The following is a 26,042-nucleotide window of genomic DNA, read 5'->3' on the forward strand; positions in this document are numbered from 1 at the left end:
TGATGTATCAGAATAAACCTACTACCTTTATCCAATAAAAACACCACTGAGCAAAACCACCTTTTAAGAAACTTAAAGAAATCTTTAAGGCCAAGGGGTAGCATTCAAAATTGTCTTTAAAATTCTGAAAACATAATGTCTACACGGCCAGCAGTGGTGACTTCCCAGGGTTGTCACTAACGCAGGGAAAGTGCAAGTGCCTTCACTGTCTGAACCTCGGTCACATGCACACGGTGGCTTTGTAACCAGAAAAGAACTTTTCCTAAAAAAAATAAAGCTGACACGTTTTGCCATGGCATGATTCACAAAAGAAACCCAAACAGCCAATAAATGAATGAAAAACTGTTCATCCTTCACCCTCCTGAGTAACTAGCAAAATAGAAATGTAAATAAGACAGCGCATTTGCCTGTCGAAGGGGCAGCTTGCACGCGGCGATGCCCAGGGTGGGCGCGAGTGTGGGGAGACGAGAGGGACACTCCGCTGCACGGCCGGGAAGGTATAAATCGGCAGGGTAGTTCCGCAGGGTGACTTGGCAGAAAGTTGGCAGCATTTTTTAAGAACGTTAAAATGACCAAGGACTTCACCTTTACAATAACTAATTTGACAAAATGCCAAGAACACGAGCTTAGCGACAAGGATGCGGCTCCCAGTATTGTTTCAGCAAGAGAAACTAGGCCCTGGACTCAAACGGCCAGCGACGGGGGGCCAGCTGCTGAGGAAGTCCTGCATGTTCATTTTGTGAAACAGTGGCCAGGAGACTTGTTACTCCATACTGAGAAAATATGGAATTTTCTGAATTTGCTGTTTTTAATCACATGCTTCCATCCCACACTGTGTGGCAGCCAAGTAAACCAAGCCTCAGGCCTATTAGATGGTTTGCCCTCGTGTGGCTCAGACAAATTCACAGTGTATTAGCCTCCCAGGTGGCAGGACTGTCACCTTGAAACCAGACACAGGATCTGGGGTGGGGCCAAGCTATGCTCTGGTGCCACAGAAGGCCTAAGCTAGGGGTGGGGACATTTCTTCAAAGACCTCTTCCCCCAAGAAGCCACACCTTCCCGAGGGCTCTCAGCCTGTCCAAGCCACCAGGAGTAGCTCAAGACAAGGACTAAAGCTGGGGTCCATGAGCAAGACCCTGCCACTAACCACGAAACAGCTGCCCCAGCCGTCTGCCCCATGCCAGGTCTGCACCCAGTGCTTGCCCCCAGTGACCTGCTCCCCACAGCAGCCCTGAGGGTCAAGGAGGTCAGCTCCCATCTCCTAAGTCACCCAGCTAGTGAGGATGTGAGTTCTCTTCAAGTTCTCAACCCTTTCTAGGGGCCTCCGTTTCCTTATCTAGAAAATGGGGAAAATAATAACAGCCATCTCAGAGAGTTTGTTGTGGGGGTTAAGCATTCAATCTACAGCAAGTGCTTAGAAGATTTCCTGACCTGTAGGAAGCTGTCTGTGTAGCCCTCACCATTCATTGAGCCTCACCAGCCGTGTGGCTTGGGGCAAGTTACTTAGCTCTTTTTGCCTTGGTTTCCTTATCAGTGAAATATAAATGAAAATAATAGTGCCCACCTGAGTTCATAAAGATCACGTTACCCACCTGAGTCACTGCACTGAGACGAGCTGAGAACAGTGTTTTTCGCATTAGTGCAGCATGCCTGTCAGTAGGACACACAGCCTGTGTCAGTCCCCCAAAAGCAACAGCCGTCATCATCCAGGCTGAGAAGAGCCTGACACGTGTTTTCCTATTTAATCCTGACAGAGTAGGTGTTATTATCATTCCAGTTTACAGATGAGGAAACTGAGGAACAGAGAGCTCAAGGAACTTGGCCCAGGTCACACAGCCAGGAAGCAGCAAAGCTGCCAGACTTCAAAGCAAATCAGTCGGGCCCCAGGGCTCTTGACCTTTGCACCGCACTGCTCAGCCCCAGACACCCAGAGCCTCGGGCTATCCCTTGCAAAACCGCTTGCCTGCCGGTACCTCCCGAGGAAGGGCGGAAGGGCAGAAAGGCAATGCAAGCTCTCTAGCTTTGAGGTGACTCAAGGTCAAGCCCCCTGCCCAGGAGCATGAACTCTGGCCCCTAGGACAAAGATGTCTGACAGACACAAAGGGTAAGTCACGCTAGTCATCAAGGAGCAGTGCCTGTCATCCCTCTCGATCTTCCCAGGAAAGACACGGACGTGAGCCTAACTGTGGAGATGAGACATAGCCCTTAAACCAAAATTCTGGACCGAGGGATCTAATCAGTGTCTTGGAAACACATGCTGGCATCCACACTGCTGGTTTTCCCCGCAGCTGTTAATAGTCCTGGGTTGTTTAAGCTGCGGCACGCTCTCAAGTTCATGCTAGGAGGTGAAGCCAGGGTACACCTTCCTCGGTGCCATTCCGGCCTTGGAGCATGAAATTCATGGCAGTGGATTCACTTCCTGTCATCAGACCAAAAATGGACAGCACTTCTGGCACACCATATGGGCTGTAGGCGGACGCCACCAAGAAACAGCACAGCTTGAGCAGAGGCAAGTCTTATGTCCTTCACAGCTTCCTCAGCAATTGGCCAAAAGAGTTATTTATTGAAAAAAACTACCTGTATGTTTCACCAGAATTCATAATCCCATATTGTGTGAAACCTTGTAATCTAATTAAATAGTATCTGTTTTCTAATAATGTGGAAGGATCATCAGGGAATCAGCTGGTCTACCACCTCATTTGAAGAGGAAAATGAAGAGCTGGCTCGAGGTCATGCGGTCTGTTGGAGACAGACTGGGACTTTTGAAGGTCTCCCCATCTGTAGGCTCTTTCCATCCCTTCCTGCTCTCTTGGTGCAAATGTTGCTAAGGTGGATTGCAGATGTTCTCACTGCCCAGCATTTAGTCCCCCTTCTTCTGCCAATAGCAGCGTAATTTTCTGTGGGGTACACCCCTTCCTGGCTCCTACACCCTGTGATTTAGGAAGGACCAGCCCTAGGCCCCTGAGATGAGCATGAATTGTGCAGGGTATCTTGTACAGACAGCCTACCTGAGGAGGAAGCTAATCTAGGCAAAGTAGAATGAGAGACGTAGAGGGACAGATTCCTATTCACATGGATTAGTCACCTGGATCCAGCCATGCCTGAATGCTGAATATCACTGGATTTGCCAATTTAGTGAGTCCTTTGTTTTTTAATTCAAGCAAGTATGCATTTATTTCTGTCACATGCAACCCCCCCAAAACTACGTTTTGTTTCTTTGTAAAAGTAAGCAAATGACAAAATGGAAGTGTTCCCAGGAGGCCCTCTAAAATGCCTAGCATAGGGCCTGACACACAGTAAGTATGATACATGTGTGATGGTGTGAAACCCCTCCTTCAGGCATCTTCTAAGGAGGACTCTCCCAGACCACCCTGTTGGAAACCACAGCCCTCCCCACCCCTGTCCATTTGCATTGGTATTTCTCACCATCGGGCCTATCCTGGGACTTACTTGTTGCTCCTTGGTGGTTTCCCCCACTCAAATGCCATGACAGTGGGGATTTTTTCTACTTTGTTCACTGTTCTATCCTCAGGGCCAGATCTGTGCTCAACATCTGTAGGTGCTCAGTATATGAGGTCTGTCTGGAAAAAGTCCAGCCATTGTTAATATAACAAGAACGGTTTGTGTGGCAGCGATATAACCTGGCAGCCAAGAAGAGTGGACTGGAATGTGCATGTGTGAACAATGACGACTTCACTGTACTAGTCAGAGGGGGCAGTAGACGCTGTTGAGTGAGCGTGTGTGCTGTGTGGCTGTCACATTCAAAAGGACTGAGTGAGTAGAACAACAAATCTGCATCAAATTTTGCATTAAGCTTGAATATTCCTCCATGGAAACTATTCAATGATTCAGAAGGCTTTCAGCGATGATGCAATGAGTACAGTACAAATAAAAGTGTGGCACAAATGCTTCAAAGATGGTCAGGAATCTTTTGAAAGTGATCCACATTCTGGAAGGCCTGCAACAAACAGAATGCCTGAGAATGTTGAATGTATACAGGCTGCAATCAACAAAAATTGGCGATGGACAGTGTGAGAACTAGAACCTGATCTGGGGATTCCAAAAACTACTGTGTCTGAGGTTTTGATGTAGGGTCTTGGCATGAAATATGTCATGGCAAAATTCATTCCATGGCTTCTGCTACTAGAGTAGAAGGGACATCATGCTGCAGTTGCTAATGACTTAATACCAATGAACCAGACTTCCTCAAGAAAGTCATAATTTTAAAGGGGACTGAGGCATGATTGCCCTATGCACAATATTTCTTGTATGTTGTATCTTCTTCAATAAATGTCTCTATTTTTCATAGTGCATGGCTGGATACTTTCCAGACAGACCTCATACATCTGGTGCATGCACACATGAATGAATGAATGAATGGGGGAAAGGACAATGGAGTGGGTAGAGCACAGAGTGAACAGAGAGGAGTGGCCAGCGCATAACAGGCAACCAGGTCCCCCCGCCCCCGCCCCCGTTGTCTCGATCAGCAGACCCTGGAATCTCTTGGACCTGAGTCCACTTCCGTCTTCCCTGAGCTGACGCTCCATGAGCCATGCCCTCAGTCCAGGCAACCTGACGGTTTCCCCGCCTATCCCAGTAGCATCGCCAAGAATTAAAAGACAGGTAGACCTTTGGGTTAGGAAGATGTTTTCCTTCATTTTTCCCTGCTTATAGAAATACTATGTGCTCGTTACAAAAGCACACAAAATGTAACAATGAAAAATCATAATATTTAAATTTTGAATGCAAGTCATAAACAGGCAGACTACTGGTACACGTTATATGACCCACAAGGTGACTTCTTTTTTTAGTGTGTGGTAGCTCCTAACATTTAAAAAGCTAGGAGATTTCACTTAGAAATCAGGTATCTGCCTTCAGTTAAATGTCCCAGAGGGCACTCCTTCCGACATATGACAATGGCCAGCGGAGCTGCCTCTTTCAGGTGGGGTGTGGGCTCCTGGCGTCTCTGCCGCTCCCTCTCATGGTCCTTGCACTGCCCCGGCCGCTGGTTTCAGGTGCTGCCTGGTCCCTGTCACACACAGAGTTTGTGGCTTCTGGCCTGATGTATTTGATGTCAGACTTTGCCGTGCTCATGAAGCTTTCGAGGAAACCCTTTGAAAATTTGCCTCTGCCTCCAACAGTGGCCTGTGATGCTCCAAATAACCACCTGACTTCCAGCATCAAAGAACACTGCACTTACAGCCCCTTCTGCCGTCTCAGCAAGCCGGGCCAAGTCCAACGTCTCCTTCTCAGACTGACTATCCCAGCTCAACGACAACTGATCTCTACACATGTTAGCACACAGCCTCTCAGTTAACCCCACAGGAGAAGGTCCCACAGCCCAGGGCACCCGCTGGGCTGCCTTTTCCATAGGGAAACTCCAAACCCAGTGTTTAAATCCAGTCCCCAATGCGGACAGGCTTCACCAACACAAGCCAACCAGAGACTGGGCTGCCAGTGTGGGGGCACCTGGCAGGCCCAAAGACCCTGTGGTCCGCTGGCTTCCTATGTGTTTATTTTCACTCCAGTTCCACTAGTTAATTATTCCCTGACTGCCTCATTGATTATTGTTTTCCTGGAACCTAACCCTGTTCCACACAGAGGGGGCCCTCAGTCCATGATGGATGGATGGTAGGTGAGCAAAGGGACTCACGACAGGGGTGGGGGGCCGAGTATGCTTCAGGGCAGGAGGGAGGGGCTGAGTCCCTCAACTGCAATTTCTAAGTTGCCAATGTCACAAGAAAATGGTTATACTAAAATGTTAAATTTTAAAGTATGCTATAAGGTTACATAGTGACACCATAATACTGATAGTGGTAGAACTTTTTTTTATCCTTTTGTGCATTTTCCACTTTCTGTTTCACAAAGTTCATGTTTAACTGCCAATACTGAAATACAACGAAGTGAGTATTCACCCCCTGGACTTTTGTGGATACCTCAACACCAAGGGCCCACCGAGGAAAGGATAACATTTTGCATTAGTTTGGCTCTCACAGTGTATTTGAGAGGAGGAGGAGGAGGAAAAGAAAACAGGGGAGGCGAGGCTGGCCCTCCACAGTGGAAAGTGATCCTGCAAAACTCCTTGGTGGCTGGGTAATGACTGATACCCCACCCCCAACCCCACCTCCTATCAGCAAAAGCAACATTAGCTTGCCTTCCAGATCCTGGATATCCAAAATGTTATGGGAAATTATATTTCTTTTGAAGCAAAAGATGGTAATTTTTTTTTTACCACTGGCCTGTGAATTCGTCCAAAGAAAAACAAAGAAACATAAGGAAGTTTTCTAATACAAATATATGATTTTAAACTAAAATAGGTGCCTAGAAAAGCACACTGCTTGGGTGCTGGCACCAACCTCTCCCCGGGAACAGCTGGAACAACATGTGTGCGGCAGGGCACAGCCACTCGCCACTCCTGGGAGCCCTGGATGGGTCTCTGCCACCCCGGCTGGTCTCCAGGCATGTCCCCAGACATACAGGGTGGGCAGCAAGAGCTCAGGGCCAGCTCCTTTGTAAAGACAGGAGGAAACCAAGGTTCTGAGAGGGGGAGTGTGTGCTGCTGAGGACACAGAGCTGAGAACAGTCGCATGCAGTCTTCTGCCTTGTCAGTTTTCTGAGCACTCCTGCGTGCCAGGTGCTGGTGAGAGAGTGAGCCATGCAAACCTGAAACTTGCAAGCAAATAGGGGCTGGGGGGAATGGAGGGGTAGATCCTTCACAAATAAGGAAGTGAATGACCAAGATTACCACAGATGGCGCCGTGGGCTGGCCAGCGGGAAACAAAAGTAAGGAGCAGCAAGTTACTTCTGGTTTCCCAAGCTGCGCTCAGGTCACCAGCCATTGAGCACGGAGAAGTTACTGATGCCCCCAGGCTCTGCCAGACACAATTAACAGATTGTATTTAGGAGCTAGAGTCTCTGAGGGACTCGTGAATCACCAGTGGAGTGGATGAAATGCGACACATACACAGAAGGCGAACCAACTGCCTAAGGCCCCAGCAGCAAGACAGGAAGTGGGGGGTGTGGGGCTGGCCTGGGCTTCCTGGTGCCCTCAGACTGAATTCTCATTTGCTTAAGGCCACCTGTTGACACTAACCCCCCCTTCTCCCTGCTGTCCTCAAGGCCCTCCTCCCTGACCATGTCCTGAGCCCTGCAGTGCCCTCACCCTCCCTCCCACACCATTCTGGGAATTACTTATCCCACATCTGCTTCCCAGAATTCTAGACTGTGAGGGCAGAAGCCAGTCCAACCTCCTGAGGGCTTGGTTCTGAGTTCCCAAAGCAGCACCCAGGATCTGGAAGGGCTGAGGTGAAGACACAAAAAGGAAGAGAAAGAAATCTCTCCACCATTTCCCACAGGTCTGAACCTCAGTTTCCACATCTGCACAACTGGGGTTAGAACAAACCTGCTGGAGGGTGATGACAACATGCTCTGTCTGCCTGCCCTGCAGCCTGTATTTTACCTTATTTATTAACTCATTTTTAAAAATCCACTTTCACATGCAGTCAGATTCACTTTCGGTGTGCAGATGTGAGTTCTGACAAACACTCAGAAGCGTATGACCCCCACCACAATGAAGACACAGTTCCATCAGCCCGGAAGTCCCTCCTGCACCACTGTGTAGTCCACCTCCTCTCCACCCAGTTCCTGGCAACCATTGTTCCACTTCCTGTTCCTAAAATTTTGCCTTTTCCAAAATGTCATGGAAGGGAGGTCACAGAGCAGGCAGTCTTAGTGTCTGACTTCTTTCACTCAGCACAGAGCACTGAGACCTATTTGTGGTGCTGTGTGCATCAGTGGTGCATTTCTTTTTATCATCTCTTCCCGAAGGAAGTCTCATCACTTGGGGACAAGCTCACAGAAAATAACAGTGAGCCTGCTCCTTCTACCTCCCCTGGTAATTTAGCCAACAGCTTTCTAGGACCCATTCTGGCTTGGGATGGGAAGGTGAACCAGGAGTCAAGGGCCCCCCTTCCTGGCTGCATCTGTAACCCATACTCTGAAATCTGTGCAAGCCCCTACCCAGCCTCTACCAACAATACCCAAACTTCCTCAAAGATGATGCTTTTTTAAAAAAGACACATGGTTTATAACTAGTATAGGTATCTTAGACAATACTGTAATTTTTAGAAGCATTCCACATTATGACATCACAGTGTGAATTTCTGACAGAGGCAAAACTGAGCACCATAGTATATAAATAGAAAGACCACGACAGACTAAGGAAAACAGAAATTCACTGACAATGCAGTTGTTGGCAGAGAAGGTAGAGTGCCACGTGGCGATCAGGAGGCAGGACTAGCTTTGGAGGGTCTGGATCTTGGTTTAACACATACCAAGTCTGGGGACCCCTGCCAGCTGCAGAGAGAAAGGTCCAGCAAGCAGTGGGGGGCTGATTTGCAGTTGAGGTCAAAGAGAATGCCCTGGCATGGATGGGTCAACCAAAGGCAATAACCTACACAGATAGAAGAGGCCAGGAGCCATGGACATGGGGAGGGATACACCTGAGAACAGGAGTGGGGAGCCAGTAAAAGAGCAGAAAGAGAGTGGTCCAGAAGGAAATGGAGCCAGGGCTTGGTGCTGTGACAGGGGAGCCAGTGATGCAGACTGGGCAAAGCCTCCCTCACGGCTTCACTTTCAAAAGACACTCTGTGTCAGGACAGTAGTGGGGGTGGGGCAGACAACCAGCCAAGCTCTGAGGAGGAGTGAGAGAGAGGAGAGGAAGAAATGGAAGCAGAAAAGAGGGTGAACTCTCTTGAGACTATTGGAAGGAAAATGAAAAAGCAAAATAGGATGGTGATGGTCATCATAACACTGGGTTGGCCAAAAAGGTCCTTTGGTTTATTTTATATAATGATGACTCTGGTACCACTTGGTTGTCTTTAAGTTCATTCAAAACTGTTTTCTTAGATTGTATTGTGACAGCTGTCATATCAGTGTGCATTAAAAAAATTTATCAAAATTGGTGAATTTTTGTGCAGCCATTTTAATATTAAAGATAGAAGAAAATACATAACATTTTTGTCATATTATGCTTTATTATTTAAGAAAGGTAAAAATGCAACTGAAATGCAGAAAAAGATTAGTGCAGTGTATGGAGAAGGTGCTATGATTGATCAAATATCTCAAAAGTGATTTGTGAAGTTTCTTGGTACTACTGACATTTTGGCCAAATAATTCTTTGCTGTGGGGCTGTCTTATGAATTGGAAGATGTTTAGTAGCACCCCTGGCCTCTACTCACTAGAAGCCAATGGTGTGAGATAACCAACATACTCAAAATATCCAAATCAATAAAGTTACTGGTGAAAATGAAAAATGTGTCTTTTATTTTCTGGAAAAAACTAAATGGAGTTTTTGACCAACCCAGCATTAACAATAATGAGTACTCATAATGGCCCATGGACACTGAATATTACTCTGGGCCAGGTGTGTGTTATTGTCTCAGATAATCCACACAACAATTTGATGGGCAGATTCTGTTAACACCCCATCTCACAGGTGAGAGACCTGGGGCACACGGGAAGTACACAGTACCAGCAGAGAGGGCAGCTGAGCCTTGGCTGCAGGCCTCATCATCACAGCCTCCCCACCACACAGGAGATGAGCCCAGCTGCTGGCAATAAGAAGGCTTAGCAGGAGCCAGGGAAGGAAGTGTGTGGCCCAGGAGGGACACAGGAGGGAAGGAGCCACTGAAAGATGAAGGGACCCAGGGGTCATGGGGTAGACACACTCTTGGGTGTGCCCTCAAGCCCCTACACTGAAGGTTTGCTACCTTCTTTTCAGTAACAGAATCCATATGTCCCCAACACACAAAAGCCCTGGACCAGATGGTTTCACAGAATTCTACAAAGCATTTAAGGAAGAGCTAACCCCTATCCTTCACAGACTATTCCAAAAAGTCCAAAAAGATGGGAGTCTCCCAAACTCTTTTTATGAGGCCAACATCATCCTAATTCCAAAACCAGATAAAGACACAACAAAGAAAGAAAACTTCAGGCCAATATCACTGATGAACATTGATGCTAAAATCCTCAACAAAATACTGGAAAACCGCATCCAACAATACATTAAAAAGATCATACACCATGACCAAGTGAGATTCATTCCAGGGATGCAAGGATGATTCAATATTCACAAGTCAGTTAATGTAATACATCACATAAACAAAAGCAAAGACAAAAACTACATGATTATATCAATTGATGCAGAAAAAGCATTTGATAAGGTACAGCACCCATTCATGATAAAAACACTGGGCAAAGTGGGAATAGAGGGAGCATTCCTCAACATAATAAAGGCCATATATGAGAGACCTTCAGCCAACATCATACTCAATGGGAAAAAATTAAAATCTTTTCCATTAAGATCAGGAACAAGACAAGGCTGTCCACTTTCACCACTTCTATTCAATATAGTACTGGAAGTTTTAGCGACAGCAATCAGACAAGAAAAAGAAATAAAAGGCATTCAAATCAGAAAGGAGGAAACAAAACTGTCACTGTTTGCAGATGACATGTTAGTATACATAGAAAATCCTATAGACTCTACCAAAAAACTGCTTGACCTAGTAAATGAATTTGGCAAAACAGTGGGATACAAAGTTAATATCCAGAAATCAAAGGCATTTCTGTACACCAACAATGAAACAGCAGAAGCAGAGATCAAGGAAAAAATCCCATTTGAAATAGCAAAAAGAAAAATAAAATATCTAGGAATAAACCTAACCAAAGAGGTAAAAGACCTGTATTCAGAAAACTATATAACACTCAGGAAAGAAATCAAGGAAGACACAAACAAATGGAAACATATACTGTGTTCATGGATTGGAAGAATTAATATCATCAAAATGTCCATACTACCCAAAGCAATTTACACATTCAATGCAATTCCTATTAAATTACCAATGGCATATTTCACAGACATAGAACAAATGCTTCAAAAATTTATATGGAATTATAAACGACCCTGAATAGCTGCTGCAATTTTGAGAAAGAAGAGTAAAGTAGGAGGGATCACAATACCCGACACTAAACTATACTACAAGGCCACTGTAATCAAAACAGCCTGGTACTGGCATAAAAACAGGCACATGGATCAATGGAACAGAACAGAGAGCCCAGAAATAAACCCAAGTCTCTATGGTCAATTAATATTTGACAAAGGAGGCAGCAACATAAAATGGAGTAAAAATAGCCTCTTTAACAAATGGTGTTGGGAGAACTGGACAGCCACGTGCAAAAAAAATGAAACTTGAGCACCAACTTACACCATATACAAAAAATAAATTCAAGGTGGATAAAAGACTTAAATATAAAACGTGACACAATTAAAGTCCTAGAGGAGAACGTAGGGTAGGAAAATCTCAGATATTTCATGCAGAAACTTTTTTACTGACTTGTCCCCTAGAGCAAGGGACATAAAGGAAAGAATAAACAAATGGGACCTCATCAAAATTAAAAGCTTCTGCACAGCTAAAGAAAACAGTATCAAAATTAAAAGAGAACCAACTGTATGGGAAAACATATTTGCCAATGACACCTCAGACAAGGGTTTAATCTCCAAAGTATATAAAGAACTTACAAGACTGCACTCTAAGAAGACAAGGAATCCAATTAAAAAGTGGGCAAAGGACTTGAACAGACACTTCTCCAAGGAGGACATACAGAAAATCCAAAGACACATGAAACGATGTTCAATATCGCTAGCTATCAGAGAGATGCAAATTAAAACCACAATGAGATACCACTTCACACCAGACAGAATGGCCATCATAAACAAAGCAACAAACAACAAGTGTTGGAGAGGCTGTGGAGAAAAGGGGTCCTTAGTGCACTGTTGGTGGAACTGCAGACTGGTACAACCACTATGGAAAGCAGTATGGAACTTTCTCAGAAAAACTAAAAATGGATCTGCCTTTTGACCCTGCAATTCCACTGCTGGGACTCTATCCTAAGAATACTAAAACACCAATTCAAAAGAACCTATGCATCCCAATGTTCATAGCAGCACAATTTACAATAGCTAGATGCTGGAAGCAACCAAGATGCCCATCAGTGAATGAATGGATCAAAAAACTAGGGTACATTTACACAATGGAATTCCATGCAGCAGAAAGAAAGAAGGAGCTCCTACCCTTTGCAACAGCTTGGATGGAGCTGGAAAACATTATGCTAAGCGAAACAAGCCAGGCAGTGAAAGACAAATACCATATGATCTCACCTTTAACAGGATCCTAAACAACAAAACAAAGAAAGAAGCAAAATATAACCAAAGACACTGAAATAGAGGACAGGCTGACAGTGACCACAGAAGAGAGTAGAGGGAATTTCAGGGGACAGTGGGAAGGGTTCATGGGAACAAACTTAAAGGACACATGGTCATAAACTAAGGGGAGGGTGGTAATGGGAGGGAAGTGGGGAGGGGTGGGAGGGGGGGGCTGGATTGGGAGTAAAAAGGAGAAAACTGTAATTGAACAATGATTAAAATAAAATTAAAAAAAAAAGAATCCATATGTCAAACCCGATCCTACTCAAAATCGAAGACATCAGCTTGGGAGAAGCAGAGTTGCTCTACTTAATAGGTGGCAAACACAAGGCTCAAGGGCTGAATCCAGCCCTCCACCTTGTTTTATCCGGCCTGGCACCTTGTTTCTACCCAGTGGTAGCACCGAGCTCTCGCTTAACTATTAAGGAGTAGTTACATTTATATAGTCCTAAAATTATATTCAGCCCTTTGAAGGCAACCAAGAGCTATGTGGCCCCTGGTGAAAATGAGTTTGACACCCCTGCTCTAGTTGAAAGGAAGGAAGGGTGGAAGCTGAACCCTCCACCCCTACACCTTGTGGCCACTAAGGAAGGGATCTTCCTAGGAATGAGAGAGTCCTAGGGCTTCCTGACAGCTGGCTTTCTTCTCCCTCTTTCAGCTTTCAAGTATTTAAATATTAACACACTCAAAATTAAAATTAACCAGAGATGCACTGTGTCTTGTGTCTGCACCACACTATCCAGCACATAATTGGGACTCAATAAATGGGTGACAGAGAGGTCTAGGCAAGTCCTGTCCGGGGTCAAATCTGACCCTCTCTCACCTCACTGGCTGAGTGACCCTCAGCAAGTGTCTGACCCTCAAAAACCCTCAGAAGACCCAGCAGTTCTCCCACCTCTAGGGATTTTAAGGTTAAAATAACTGATGCTCATAAGAGCACTTAGCATAATGCCCAGCTGCTGACAAGAGCACAATAAATGTTACCTACCAGTGTCATTAATAGCACCAACAGGACTGAAAATACATTGGAGGAAAAACAAAGAATCCACTGGAAGAAATGAAAATGTCCCCGTGGGAAGCACAGTGTCCCATGTGTCCATCTCTTTCATTTTTGTAGCAATGGAAGGCGTAGCGTGGACCATGGAGGTATGAAGGTCGGCTCATCTGGAGCCAAGCATTTTTAAACTGGTGTTTGTGCAGCACTCTGTGCCCATTTGGCCCCCTTTCTGTCTGAACCTGTGCTCTAAGAACCTTGGAGAATGCACCTCCCTCTATGTATTTTCTAGGGCTTTGGATAACTGACAACAGTAGATGCCAATGTTAAAATAACTGCATAAACATTGCAGCCTAAGAACTCAAATTATAAATACCTGGAAGTGAATCTCTTCCAGGGCTGAGGGCAGGAGGGGACAAGTTTCCTGCTTCCACAAGAGAACAGGACCAAGGAGAAAAAGAGCACTGAATGTGGGTGAAGAGTGCCCTCTGCTGGTCAGCATTAGAAATCTGCAGCTGAAACAATCCAGCTCTCCCAGAAGGGCTCTAGGTGGGCTGCCTCCAGGTGCGTCAGCCTTAAATATCTTCTGTAGGTTTTTTGTTTTGTTTTGTTTTGTTTTGTCTTGTTTTGTTATTAATCTGACCTGCAAACAAAAAGATCTGAGAGAAAGTACAAGGCCATAGAACATTTCATCCCTCACTTGCTTTTTTTGCTGGAGTACTTGAATGTCACCTTAAAATAATCTGGTAGATGCTACAGCTCTGCATCAGTGAACCCATGCAACTTGGGGATCTTGACCAAGTGTCTGCAGGTGGCCCACATAAGCATCCATTTCCATTCTAACAGGCTGTCCTTTTGACCAGACACCTGCGTCCTCCCAGAAAAACTCAGTGGGTCTGAATGCAGAGAGAGCAAGATCCCAGTGGCCCAGACTCTGTAAAGTTGGGATGTTAACTTGTAAAACGTTTACAAATAATTTCTGACAGGTTATTTTCTTGTGGGACCTTAAACAGTTTATATCTAAGTTTGTAGTTTTATCCCAACATTCTTTTCTCCACATTTTCCCATAACTATATATACATGTATGTACATGCATACATATATACATATGCATATATACATGACAGTACACCTATACATATGTATGCATATACATACAAGAGTACATATATACATATGTATGCATATATACACATGGGAGTACATACATGCATATGTATGCATACACACGAGTATATGTAATGGTATATGTGCATATACACACTCACATGCATGTGTATGTGTGTGTATATCTTCCTGGATACTTCTTAGAACCAGGTTTCTTTTCATCAGTTATCCAGTTCTCTCATTAATGAGTTAGGTATTTTACCAAGGCTAAGTATATATTTGTACAAGAATTAAGGATGGTTTTCAGAAAAAAGTGGACCTTTGTATGAATCTGTGAGATCTGAAATATGGTAGCGGGGAAAGCATCCCCAGCAGAGGGGACGGCATGTACAAAGCCCTGTGGCAGGGAATGTGGCACACTGAAGAAACAGAGAGAAGGTCGTGTGACCTCCAACATCTGTGCCTAGGGCCTTTCAACCAACACCTGCTATGTCAACATCATGACATAAATGTCAAGTAGAGCCCTTCCTGTGTGTCTCAGTCATATGCAACAGTTGTGTCTTGAAGACACAGAACTGTCCTCACAGGGTGAGAGAAGAACTGTGTTCCCAGAATCATATTGCTGTACCTCCATGTCACCCTTCTCTAGTAACTGGGGAGGGGCCAGGCAAAAGACAGCTGGCAAAGTCCCAGTTCTCCAAAAGGAGAAGTCACCCTTAAACAAACCATACCCAGCTGCCACCTTCAGCACACATCACAGAGAAGAATCATGATCCTTGGGCCTCAACAGCTCCGTGCCAGGCCCTCTGTCAACCTCAGTGCCTTCTGCAGGTGGTTCCAGCTCTACAGTCTGCTCATTCACTAAGTCAGCGCAGCATAAATACCTGCTCAGGGAGGCTTGCTGGACCCTACAATAGGATAATTTCCATGCATTGCTACCAAAATCATTACTGTCCACTCAAGTCTTGCATCACCCTCCTGAGAACAGTGATGATTTTCTCTCTCTCATAATGTAAACAACACTAGCCCTGGGGCAGAAGACTGTGGCCAGAGGCTGGTAATTAACTGTGTGACTTCAGAAAAGTCACTTAACCTGCTTGAGCTTCAGTGTCCTACTCTGGAAGGGGAAAAACTCACATCTCATTAAAAGGCTCAGCGATCGTGGACAAAAACACATTATAGATTATATTCCATAAAGCAACATACAAGTATTATTTTCATATTTGTTATGGTTATTAGTTGCTATTTTTATATCACAAAACTTTAAGTAAACAACGCAACTTTATATAAAACTTGGGCAAAATTTTCATGTAAAACTGCAAAAACAAAAACAAGTAAATACATGGCAAGAAAGCAAGGTAGAACTCTACAAGCTGTGGTAAAAGAAGGCTGGCAGATGCATTTCTGGAGTGAGGTGACATCAGGCACTGCTCTGAGCACCTGCCCACTTCTGCTCAGACATTAAAGTAATAACTTTCAGACAGCTTAAGTCAACATGTTTGGTTTTTCTGAAAAGAGACCACTTTGTGAAGAATACGAGTATTTCTCTAAAATTATTTGTCAGAAGGGAAAAGAGCTTCAACAGTCCCATTTATTTCCCAGGAGAGTTTATTATTTTCCCCATTATTATGAGCCTTAATTATCTCAGCATTCTAGCACTCATATAGATGGGCAATCTTTTAATTTCTTGTTAGATCTAGAACTCTACGCAGTACCTCCTTCCCACATTCTCTGGAATTCAGGATAATAGAAGAAAATAAGATATATAGCAAGAATGATGGCTGGTCCACACAGCATCAATTCTTAGCCTTGGGTTTGTAATACCTCAAGATTTTCACTATATCAAAGAATAATGTGGCCCTGGCCAGGGGGCTCAGTTGGTTGGAACATTGTCCTATACACCAAAAGGTTGCTGGTTAGATCCCTGGTCAGGGTAAGTAAGGGAGACAGTGGATTGCTGTTTCTCTCATTGATATTCAATTTTTCTCTCTCTCTCTCTCTCTTTCCCTAAAATCAGTAAGCATCCCTCAGGTGAGGATTAAAAATAATAATAATGTGAAATGCTAAAAATTAAAAATAAAATCAAGACATATCAATTCATTGTAACTTTCTTTATATGCTTTTCTGCTCCTTTAGAAACAGATTCAATGGCCATGACAATAACAGAGAGTGAGGATATTTGTGGGCCCTGGTGTATAGGAGACATGCAGTCATTATTTTTGAATCACTGAATTCCAAAGTGGCTGGAACTGGAAAAAGGTGCTCAAGAGTCTGCTACAAAGGGGAAAGGGAGAGTAAATTTTCTTAGCATATAATTTTTTATATCATGCATCTTTCCTGACCACAGTGGCATGAAACTAGAAATCAACTACAGGAAGAAAACAGGGAAAAAATACAAATATGTGGAGACTAAACAATGTGCTACTAAACAACTAGGGTCAAAGAGGAAGTCTAACAAAAAATCAAAAACTACCTTGAAACAAATGAAAATGAAAACCCAACTTTTCAAAATTTATGGGATGCAGCAAAGCAGTTCTAAAAGAGAAGTTCATACATATACAGGCCTGGCTCAAGAAGCAAGAAAATTCCCAAATAAACAATGTAACTCTCTACACCTAAAAGAACAAGAAGAAGAAGAATGAACAAAATCTAAAGTAAACAGCAGGAAGGAAATAATAAAGATCACAGAGGAAATTTAAAAAATAGAAATTAAAAAAATTGAAAGATAAACACAATTAAGAGCAGGTTCTTTGAAAAGATAAACAAAATAGACAAGCCTTTAGCCAAAGTCATCAAGAAAAAAAGAGAACCCCAAAAAATAAAATAAAAAATGAAAGTTACAACTGACACTACAGAAATATAAAGGTTCATTAAAGAATACTATGAACAATCAATAAGTTTGAAAATCTAAAAGAAATAGATGGATTTTTGGAAGTATATAACCTTTTAAAACTGAACCAGGAAGAAATAAAAAACCTGAAACCAATTTCTGGACATGAAATTGAAGCAGCAATCAAAAATCTCCCAACAAATAAAAGTCCAGGACCAGATGGTATCACAGGTGAATTCTACTGAACATTCAAAGAAGAACTAATACCTATCCTTCCTAAGTTATTTCCAAAAATCAAAAGGAAGGAATATTCCCAAAATCATTTTATGAAGTTAGCATTACCCTGATACCAAAACCAGATAAAGACATTACAAAAGAAGAAAATTACAGGACAATAAATAGGTGCAGAAATTTATGAAAAAATATTAGCAAACCAGATTCAACAATACATCAAAGGATAATTCACTATGACCAAGTGGGATTCGCATCAGGGATGTCAGATGGTTCACCGTCAGTAAATCAGTCCATGGAATACATCACACTAATGAAATAAAGGATAAAAACCCATCTCAACAGATGCAGGAAAAGCATTTGGAAAAAATTCAACACTGTTTTATGGTAAAAACTCTCAACAGCTTTTGAGCAGGGCCCTCTGGAGAGAGGGCTGAGGTATGGGCAACTGAGGTGAATGTGGACGACAGTGAGGCACAACCGAGTGAGCTCAAATGCTAGTGGTCACTAGTCCCAAGTGCTCCGCCATGGCACACAAGTTGCTGTGAGGCTTGTTATGGGGTCCCTGCCCCAAACCTTTTGGGCAGAGTGGGGCAGAGGGAGCTGTGACTAAGTCAACTTGCTCCTTTCACAGCATTTTGCAAGGACAAGCCACTTTCTCATAAAAGAAATGAGCTTAAAAGATGCCTGAAAGTTGAGAAGAAGGTAATGAAGAGGGAAAACAAACAAGCAGCCAGTGAGAAACAACACAACCAGGCCACTGTTATGGCCACCAACTACACCACCGACAATTTTACGGTGCTGAAGAAGAGAGCCTGCACCCAGACCAATACGCAAGATAGACAGCCAAGCAGTGCACCAACTAAAGGTCAACTGGGCAGACTCGCACCCACACACGTTGCATGCAGGCATATCACTTCCTCACTTCATCCAAGAATACAGCTACTTGCAGCCTGGGGACTACCTGAGTGACATCACCTTAAAAGTGGCAGGTAGGATTCATGTCCAAAGAGCTTCTGGGGGAAAGCTCATCTTCTATGACCTTTGAGCAGAGGGGGTCAAGTGGCAAGTGAGAGCCAATTCCCGGAATTATGCCTCAGAAGAAGAATTTATCTGTATCAATAACATACTGCATCAAGGAGACATAAGGGGAATCCTGGGAAAACCAAGAATGGTGAGCTGAACATCATTCCCTGCGAGATCATGCTGCTGTCTCCTTGCTTGCATATGTTACTTCATTTTCATTTGGCCTCAAAGATGAGAAAACAAAATATCATCAGATATACTTGGATTTGATTCTGAATGGCTTTGTGAAGCAGAAATTTACCATTTGCTCTACGATCATCACATAGTATATAAGAAGTTTCTTGGATGAGTTGGGATTCCTAGAGACTGGAACTCCCCTGATGAACTTCATTCCAGGGGGAGCAGTGGCCAAGCCTTTTACCACCCACCACAATGAGCTGGACATACATTTTTTTACATTTTTAATCCTCCCTGAAAATGTTTATTGATTTTAGAGATAAAGGAAGGGAGAGAGAGAGAGAACATCAATGTGAGAGAGAAACATCTATCGGTTGCCTCTTATCTGCGCCCCAACCAGGGATCGAACCCACGTTTGACCTAGATATGTGCCCTGACTGGGGACCGAATCCACAACCTGGTGGTATATGGAGCGCCACTCCCATGACCTGAGCCACCCGGCCAGGGGTGGACATGAATTTGTATATGAAAATTGATCCAGACTTCTACTATAAGATGGTAGTAGCATTACCATCTATTGCCAACATGGTTGGTGGCATTGACCAGGTTTCCAAAATTAGATGCCAGTTCCAGAATGAAGGAATCGAAATCAATCAGAGTCAATGCTGCATTCACCACCTGTGAGTTCCACATGGCCTATACAGACTATCACAATCTCACAGAAATCACAGAGAAGGTGACTTCAGGGACATTGAAGCCCATTACGTACAGTTACTAGGTCACCTGCCATCTAGATGGTCCAAGGACCAAGCCTGTAAGATTAACTTCATCCCACCCTCGAGGACGAGCAACACAATAGAAAAGTTTGAGAAAACCCTGGGGGTGAGATTGCCAGAAACTAACCTCTTTGAAACTGAAGAAACTTGCATCGTTCTTGATGATATCTGAGTGGCAAAAACTGTCTAATGTTTTCCTGAATGTCTTCCACTTGAACCACAGCCAGGTTCCCTGATAAGTTTGTTGGGGAGTTCCTGGAAGTGATATGCATCAATCCTACATTCATCTGTGATTACCCGCAGATAATAAGGGTCTGACTAAGTGCTTTGAGCTGTTTACCATGAAGAAGGAAATATGCAATGTCTACACAGAGCTGAATCACCTCATGTCACGCGGCAGTGGCAGCTTTTCAAAGAACAGGCCAAGGCCAAGGCCACTGGAGATGATGAGGTCATGTTCAGAGATGAGTACTTTTGCACTACACTGGAATACAGGCTGCCCCCCACAGCTGGTTGGGGCATGGGCACCCACCACATCCTCATGTTTCTCCCAGACTCCAATTACTTCAAGGAAGTATGTCTGTTTCCTACTATGACTCCTGAAGACAAGGAGAATGTAGCAACTGCTAATAACATTGGAAAGCACAATGCATGGCACTTCTGTCCAGAAAATAATTGCAAGTCATATAAGTCAGACACTTTTGTATTTTTGCAAAAGATCAAGGACCGCAGGGGAGTTCTTGTGTGCCACTAACCACTTGACCATTGCAGTTCAGAAGTCATCAGAAGAAAGAAGGGGAATTAAGAATTCCTTTCTAGTCCTTGTTACCAAATAAACCACTTGTCTTAAAAAAAAACACACATACACACAATTCTCAACAAAGTAGGTATAGAAGAAATATATCTTAGCATAATAAAAGGCATATATATATATGTACACATATATGAGAAACCCACAGCTAACATCATACTCAACAGTAAAAAGCTGAAGCCTTCCCTCTAAGGTCAGGAACAAGACAAGGATGCCCACTGTCATTTCTATTCAATGGAGGACTGGAAGTTCTAGCTGGAGCAATCAGACAAGACATATAGACAAAAGGCATCCAAATAGGGAAGGAAGAAGTAAAACACTCATTATTTTCAGATGACATGATACTATAAATAGAAAACCCTAAAGACTCCACCAAAAAACTATCGGAACTAGTAAATGACTTGAGTAAAGTTGCAACATACAGAATCAACACAAAGAAATCTGCGGCACTTCTATATACCAATAATGAATGGTCAAATGAAGAAATTAAGAAAAAAATCCCTTTCACAATTGCATCAAAAAGTATAAATATCTAAGAATACATTTAAGAGGTTAAGTTACCAATGCTTTAAAAACTATTAAGACATAAAAGAAATTGAACAAGATACAAATAAATGAAAGGATATAATTTGCTCAAGGATTAAAAGATTAGTACTGTTAGAATGTCCTTGTTCCCTAATGTAACATACAGATTCAATGCATTTCCTATTAAAATACCAATGATACATCTCAGAAGTTGAGCAACTAATCATAAAATCTATATGGAACCACAAAAGACCCTGAATAGCCAAAGAAATCTTGAGAAAGAACAAACTGAGAGGTATGATGCTCCCTGGTACCAAACTACACTATAAAGCTATAATAATCATGGTAGCTATTTATGGTGCTAGCATAATAACAGATGTATGTAGATCAATATGATAGAATGGATAGCCCAGAAAGATACCCTCACTTACATGGTCAATTAATCTATGACAAAGGAGATAGGATATACTGGATTGGCCAAAAAAACCTCAGTTGGTTTTTCCCAGCCCCAGTTGTGTTTAGTTGTCTTTAACTTCATCTGAAACTGTTTTGTTAGATTGTATTGTGACAGCTATCACATCAGCATGCATTAAAAAACACTTATCAAAATTGGTGAATTTTTGTGCAGCCATTTTAATATTAAAGACAGAAGAAAAATACACAATGTTTTTGGCATATTGTCCTTTATTATTTCAATAAAGGTAAAAATGCAACTGAAACACAGAAAAAGAGTAGTGCAGTATAAGGAGAAGGTGCTGTGATTGGTTGAACGTGTCAAAAGTGGTTTGTGAAGTTTCTTGGTACTATTGATATTTTGGCCAATTAATTCTTTGCTGTGGGGCTGTGTTATGCCCTGGAAGATGTTTAGCAGCACCTCTGGCCTCTACCCACTAGAAGCCAATAGCAGGAGATAGGTGACAAAATATCCAAATCAATAAAGTTATTGGTGAAAATGAAAAATGTATCTCTTATTTTATGGAAAAAACTAAATAGAGACTTTTTGGCCAACCCAATAAAATAGGGTAAAGACAGCCTCTTCAATAGTGTTGTTGACAAAACTGGACAGATACATGCAAAAAATTATATTGGACCACTTCATCACACCATTTACAAATATAAACTCAATTTAAAGGACACATGGACAAAAACTAGGGGGAGGGTGATAATGGGAGTGAAGTGGGGAGGGTTGGGTGGATGGGCTGGAATGAGAATAAAAGGGAGAAAACTGTACTTGAACAATGATTAAAATAAAAAACCAAATATAAACTCAAAACAGATTAAAGATTTAAATGTTAGACCTGAAACCACAAAAATCCTAGAAAAAAACATAGGCAATAAACTCTTGACATCACTCTTATAAATATCATTTTGGATATATCTTCTGGAACAAGGGAGACAAAATAAAAAATTAACAAAAGGGAGTGCATAAGATTTAAAAGTTTTTGCATAGCAAAAGAAACCATCAACAAAACAAAAAGACAACCTACTGAATTTTTCCCATGACACATTCAATAAAGGGTTAATATCTAAAATATATAAAGAACTCATACCAATTAACACCAAAAGAAAAATCCACTTAAAAGGTGAGCAGAGAACCTAAATAGACATTTCTCCAAAGAGGACATGCAGATGGCCAACAGACATATGAAAACTGCTCAACATCAGTACATCAGTAATCACCAGGAAAATGCAAATCAAAACCGTAATGAGATACTAACTCCCATCTGTCAGAAAAGTTATCATCAATATATGTCTGTGAGGATGTGGAGAAAGGGAACCCTTCTGTACTGTTGGTGGGAATGAAAATTGGTGCAGCCACTATGGAGAACACTATGGAGGTTTCTCAAAAAATTAAAGACAGGACTGCCTTAGGAGCCTGAAATTCCACTTCTGGGTATTTATCCAAAGAACTCTGAAACACTAATTCAGTCCTGGCCAATGTGGCTCAGTTGACTGGAGTATCTTCCCGTGCACTGAAAGACTGGGTGTTTGATTCCCAGACAGTGCACATGCCCAGTTGCAGGTTCAATCTCTGGTCTGAGTGCAAATGGGAGGCAACCAGTCAATCTCTCTCTCTCTCTCTGTCTCTGTCTCCCCCGTTTCCTGTCTCTCGATTTCTAAAATCAATAAGCATCTTTTAAAAATAAAAATCCCACTAATTTGAAAAGATATATGCATCCCTATGTTCATTACAACATTACTAGTAATAGCTAAAATACGGAAGCAACCTAGATGTCCATCACTAAATGAATGGGTAAGGAAGATGTGTTTGGTATACACGCACACATGTGCACACACACACAAGTATTATTCAGCAATTTTAAAAAAAGGATGAAATCTTGCTATTTGTGACCATAAGGAATGGCCCTTGAGGGCATTATGCTAAGTGAAATAAGTCAGAGAAAGACAAATAGTGTATAATATCACCTATATGTGGAATGTAAAAAAGGCAAAATAAATAAACAGAACAAAACACACCCCTGTGCAGAAAACAAACTGATGAATGCCAAAGAGAAGGGGATGGGAAATGGAAATAAAAAGATAAAATAACATGGAAGGAAGGAAGGGGGAAAGGAAGAAAGAAAGACAGAAAGCAAGCAAAACTCGGTGGTAGGTTCATAAAAATTTTGGTATTAGCTACACACTTTCCTATATGCTTGAAATATTTTATTAGAAATAGAATTAAGAGGAGAACTTTTAAGACAATAAAGTATGCAAAAAATAAAATGATAATAAACCCACTATGTTTACATAAATACACATTTTTTTATCCTCGCCCAAAGACACACCTATTGATTTTAGAGAGAAGGGAAGAGAGGAAGAGAGAAAGGGAGAGAAACAACAGTGAGAGAGAAACATCGATCAGTTGCCTCTCTCACGTGCCCCAACAGGGGACCAAACCCACAACTTAGGTATGTGCCCTGACAGGGAATCGAACCCACAACCTTTTGGTTTATGGGACAATGCTCCAACCAACTGTGCCACACTGGCCAGGGCAATGTAAATACACATTTTTAATGAAAAATGGTTTTTTGTTTTAAAACCAATAAAACACACAAAAAGAGGTGCTCAAGAGTCTGTCACTAGAGGGCAAAAGAGAGTAAATTTTCTTAGCATACAATTTTTTTTTAACCTGGTCTCAATTTCAGACTCCACTAGAGAGAAACCTAAAAAATATAAGTTGAAGATAGAATTGTCCAGTTGAAAGCTTTCTGGTAAAACTCTAATGGAACTTCAGGGCTGATGTAAGAGTTCTGAGGACTCCTTTTGTCTAGGCACTAAAGACTGTTTAAAAAGGAACTGGGTTATCAGTCCTGGATAACACGTTAATACCCACCAACCATTAACAGCCAGTGAAGGGCAAGGCCCCAGGAGAGACTCTGGGCCCAGGCCAGGTGAGTTTTGACTGAGAGGAGAAGAGGAACACAGGTGTGGGCCCCCCTTATGAACAGGCCCCCGAGACCTCCTTTAGACATCATTGTCCCATATCCCTGTTTTGTAGATCTAGAAATGGGGGCTCCCCAATTAAGGAAGAGACTCTCAATGAATGGCATCACCCATCTCCCTATACCCACTCTGGACCCCAGGAGACCACAGACTGCCCCCTCCCTCATTTCTGTATCTACTTTGCTTCAGACACGTCCTCCCCCACCCGGTCCTCTATCTTAGCTCCCTCTGCATGCTGAAACCAGCACAAAGCTGTTAAATCTCAAATACAGTTATTCCCTCTTCATCCCAGCATCCCAGTTCAGATCTTTGAAAGGTTCCCTATCTCTTATAGAATAAAATCCAAGTTAAGTAGACCCTCTAACCTCTACACCCATCCACACCCTACCTACCCCTGAACCTACTTCCTGGAAGCCCCACCCCAGCATCCCACACCCAGTCTCCGGCCCTGCAGAAGCCAACTCCTCCATCCCCAGCATCCAGGCCCGTGATTCTTGGTTATCTCTGAGCAGTGGAGCCTCTGAAGACCCAGACCCCAAGCTCTCCTCTCTGAGAAGCCTTCCTGAGCCCCTCCCATGACTGCCCTCAGGAGAAACACTCCCCCTTTGCACCTCAGCTCTCAGCTCAGTCTTCTAGCCTGTCCACCCAGGTGCCCTGTGGGGAGTTCCTTCAGGGTAGGTCCATGTTTGGTCATTTCTGCACAGTTCATGGCCTAGAAGAGACTGGCCTTAGGGAGGGGCTGAAGGCACTGGCTTCCTGGATGGGGCTACTATCAAGAGGAAGAGCAGCTCAGGCTGGGCAGGAAAAGACACCAAAAACAAACACTGCCCTCTGACAACTGAGCAATGGGCTTGTCTGAGCAAGAAGGACAGGAGAGAGTGGGGTCTGACAGCCTCTCCATAAACAGGGCTGACTCCACACAGAGCCTACCCCGGGCAGGTTGTCACAGGAACTCAGAGGAGCTGTTTGTGGGGGCTTTTTTCACATCCACATAGGCCTTTGCCCTGCTCAACAGAGAGGGGCATCCTGGGAGCAAAGTGGGAGGCCCCAGTAGGAGATGGGGGTGAGGGGTCAGTGATACCAGTGTCCCCAATGCACCCCCACCACACTGTGCTGTCTTGTTATCCCCCCTATAATTAGAGTTTTATATTTTCACTCTTCCAGGGGCTCCATTCCAACTCAGAATTCCTGGAGGATGCTTGTAACTTGTACAACTTCCACATTTCAAAAAGCCATGCTCCCTATGAACTCGTATACAGTTGTAAGCAACATTGCGTGCAGGCTCTTCTGGCCTCTGTTTCTCACTTGTAAAATGAGGCAGGCAAGACAAAATTACCTTTGATGTCCTGAGTGTGGTGTACAGTGCGGTTTTTAAGGCTCTCAAGTTATTTACGCAAAAGCCAAATCGGTAACACCACAAACTGCTGCTTGCTTCTCAGTGCCAACTTATTCCAGTCAACCAAGGCTTCCTGCTCACAGACAACTGAAAAACAACCACCCCTTTATTCCGCCCAGAGAACCACACAAAAGAAAAGGGTCAGACACTCTGTACACACAAACACACAAGCCCCAATCAGTGAAATTAAATAGGAGGCGGCCCTCACTCAATCATTTGGCAAAGCTGTTACTTGGTAACAGATACCGTTCAATATTTACAAATATTAATGCTCATCATATGTGACCGGGAAGGTGACTTGGCTCCTTCTCTCCTGGCCATCCCCCTTTTTATCCTTTCCCTCCCTGCAGCCAAGAACAACACTGGCTGGATCCTGCTTTCCTGCTGGGGGATCCCTAGAGCAAAGACTGGCCCAGCCCTCAGCATTGTGTGTGGGAGTGGGGGGGAGAAGGGGAGGAAC

At 43.3% G+C, this 26,042-nt stretch overlaps 1 protein-coding gene and 1 pseudogene across 5 annotated transcripts in view; one reads left to right on the forward strand and one right to left on the reverse strand.

Moving 5' to 3' along the window:
* ARHGEF3 (Rho guanine nucleotide exchange factor 3) overlaps window positions 1-26,042 on the reverse strand; it is a 321,899-nt gene that overhangs the window by 226,237 nt on the left and 69,620 nt on the right. The window lies entirely within an intron of this gene.
* On the forward strand, window positions 13,382-20,239 carry LOC123814300 (annotated as a pseudogene).

Source organism: Phyllostomus hastatus, unplaced genomic scaffold, assembly GCF_019186645.2.
Source record: "Phyllostomus hastatus isolate PE091 unplaced genomic scaffold, TTU_PhHast_1.1 phas_contig_16, whole genome shotgun sequence".
Taxonomy (NCBI): Eukaryota; Metazoa; Chordata; class Mammalia; order Chiroptera; family Phyllostomidae; genus Phyllostomus; species Phyllostomus hastatus.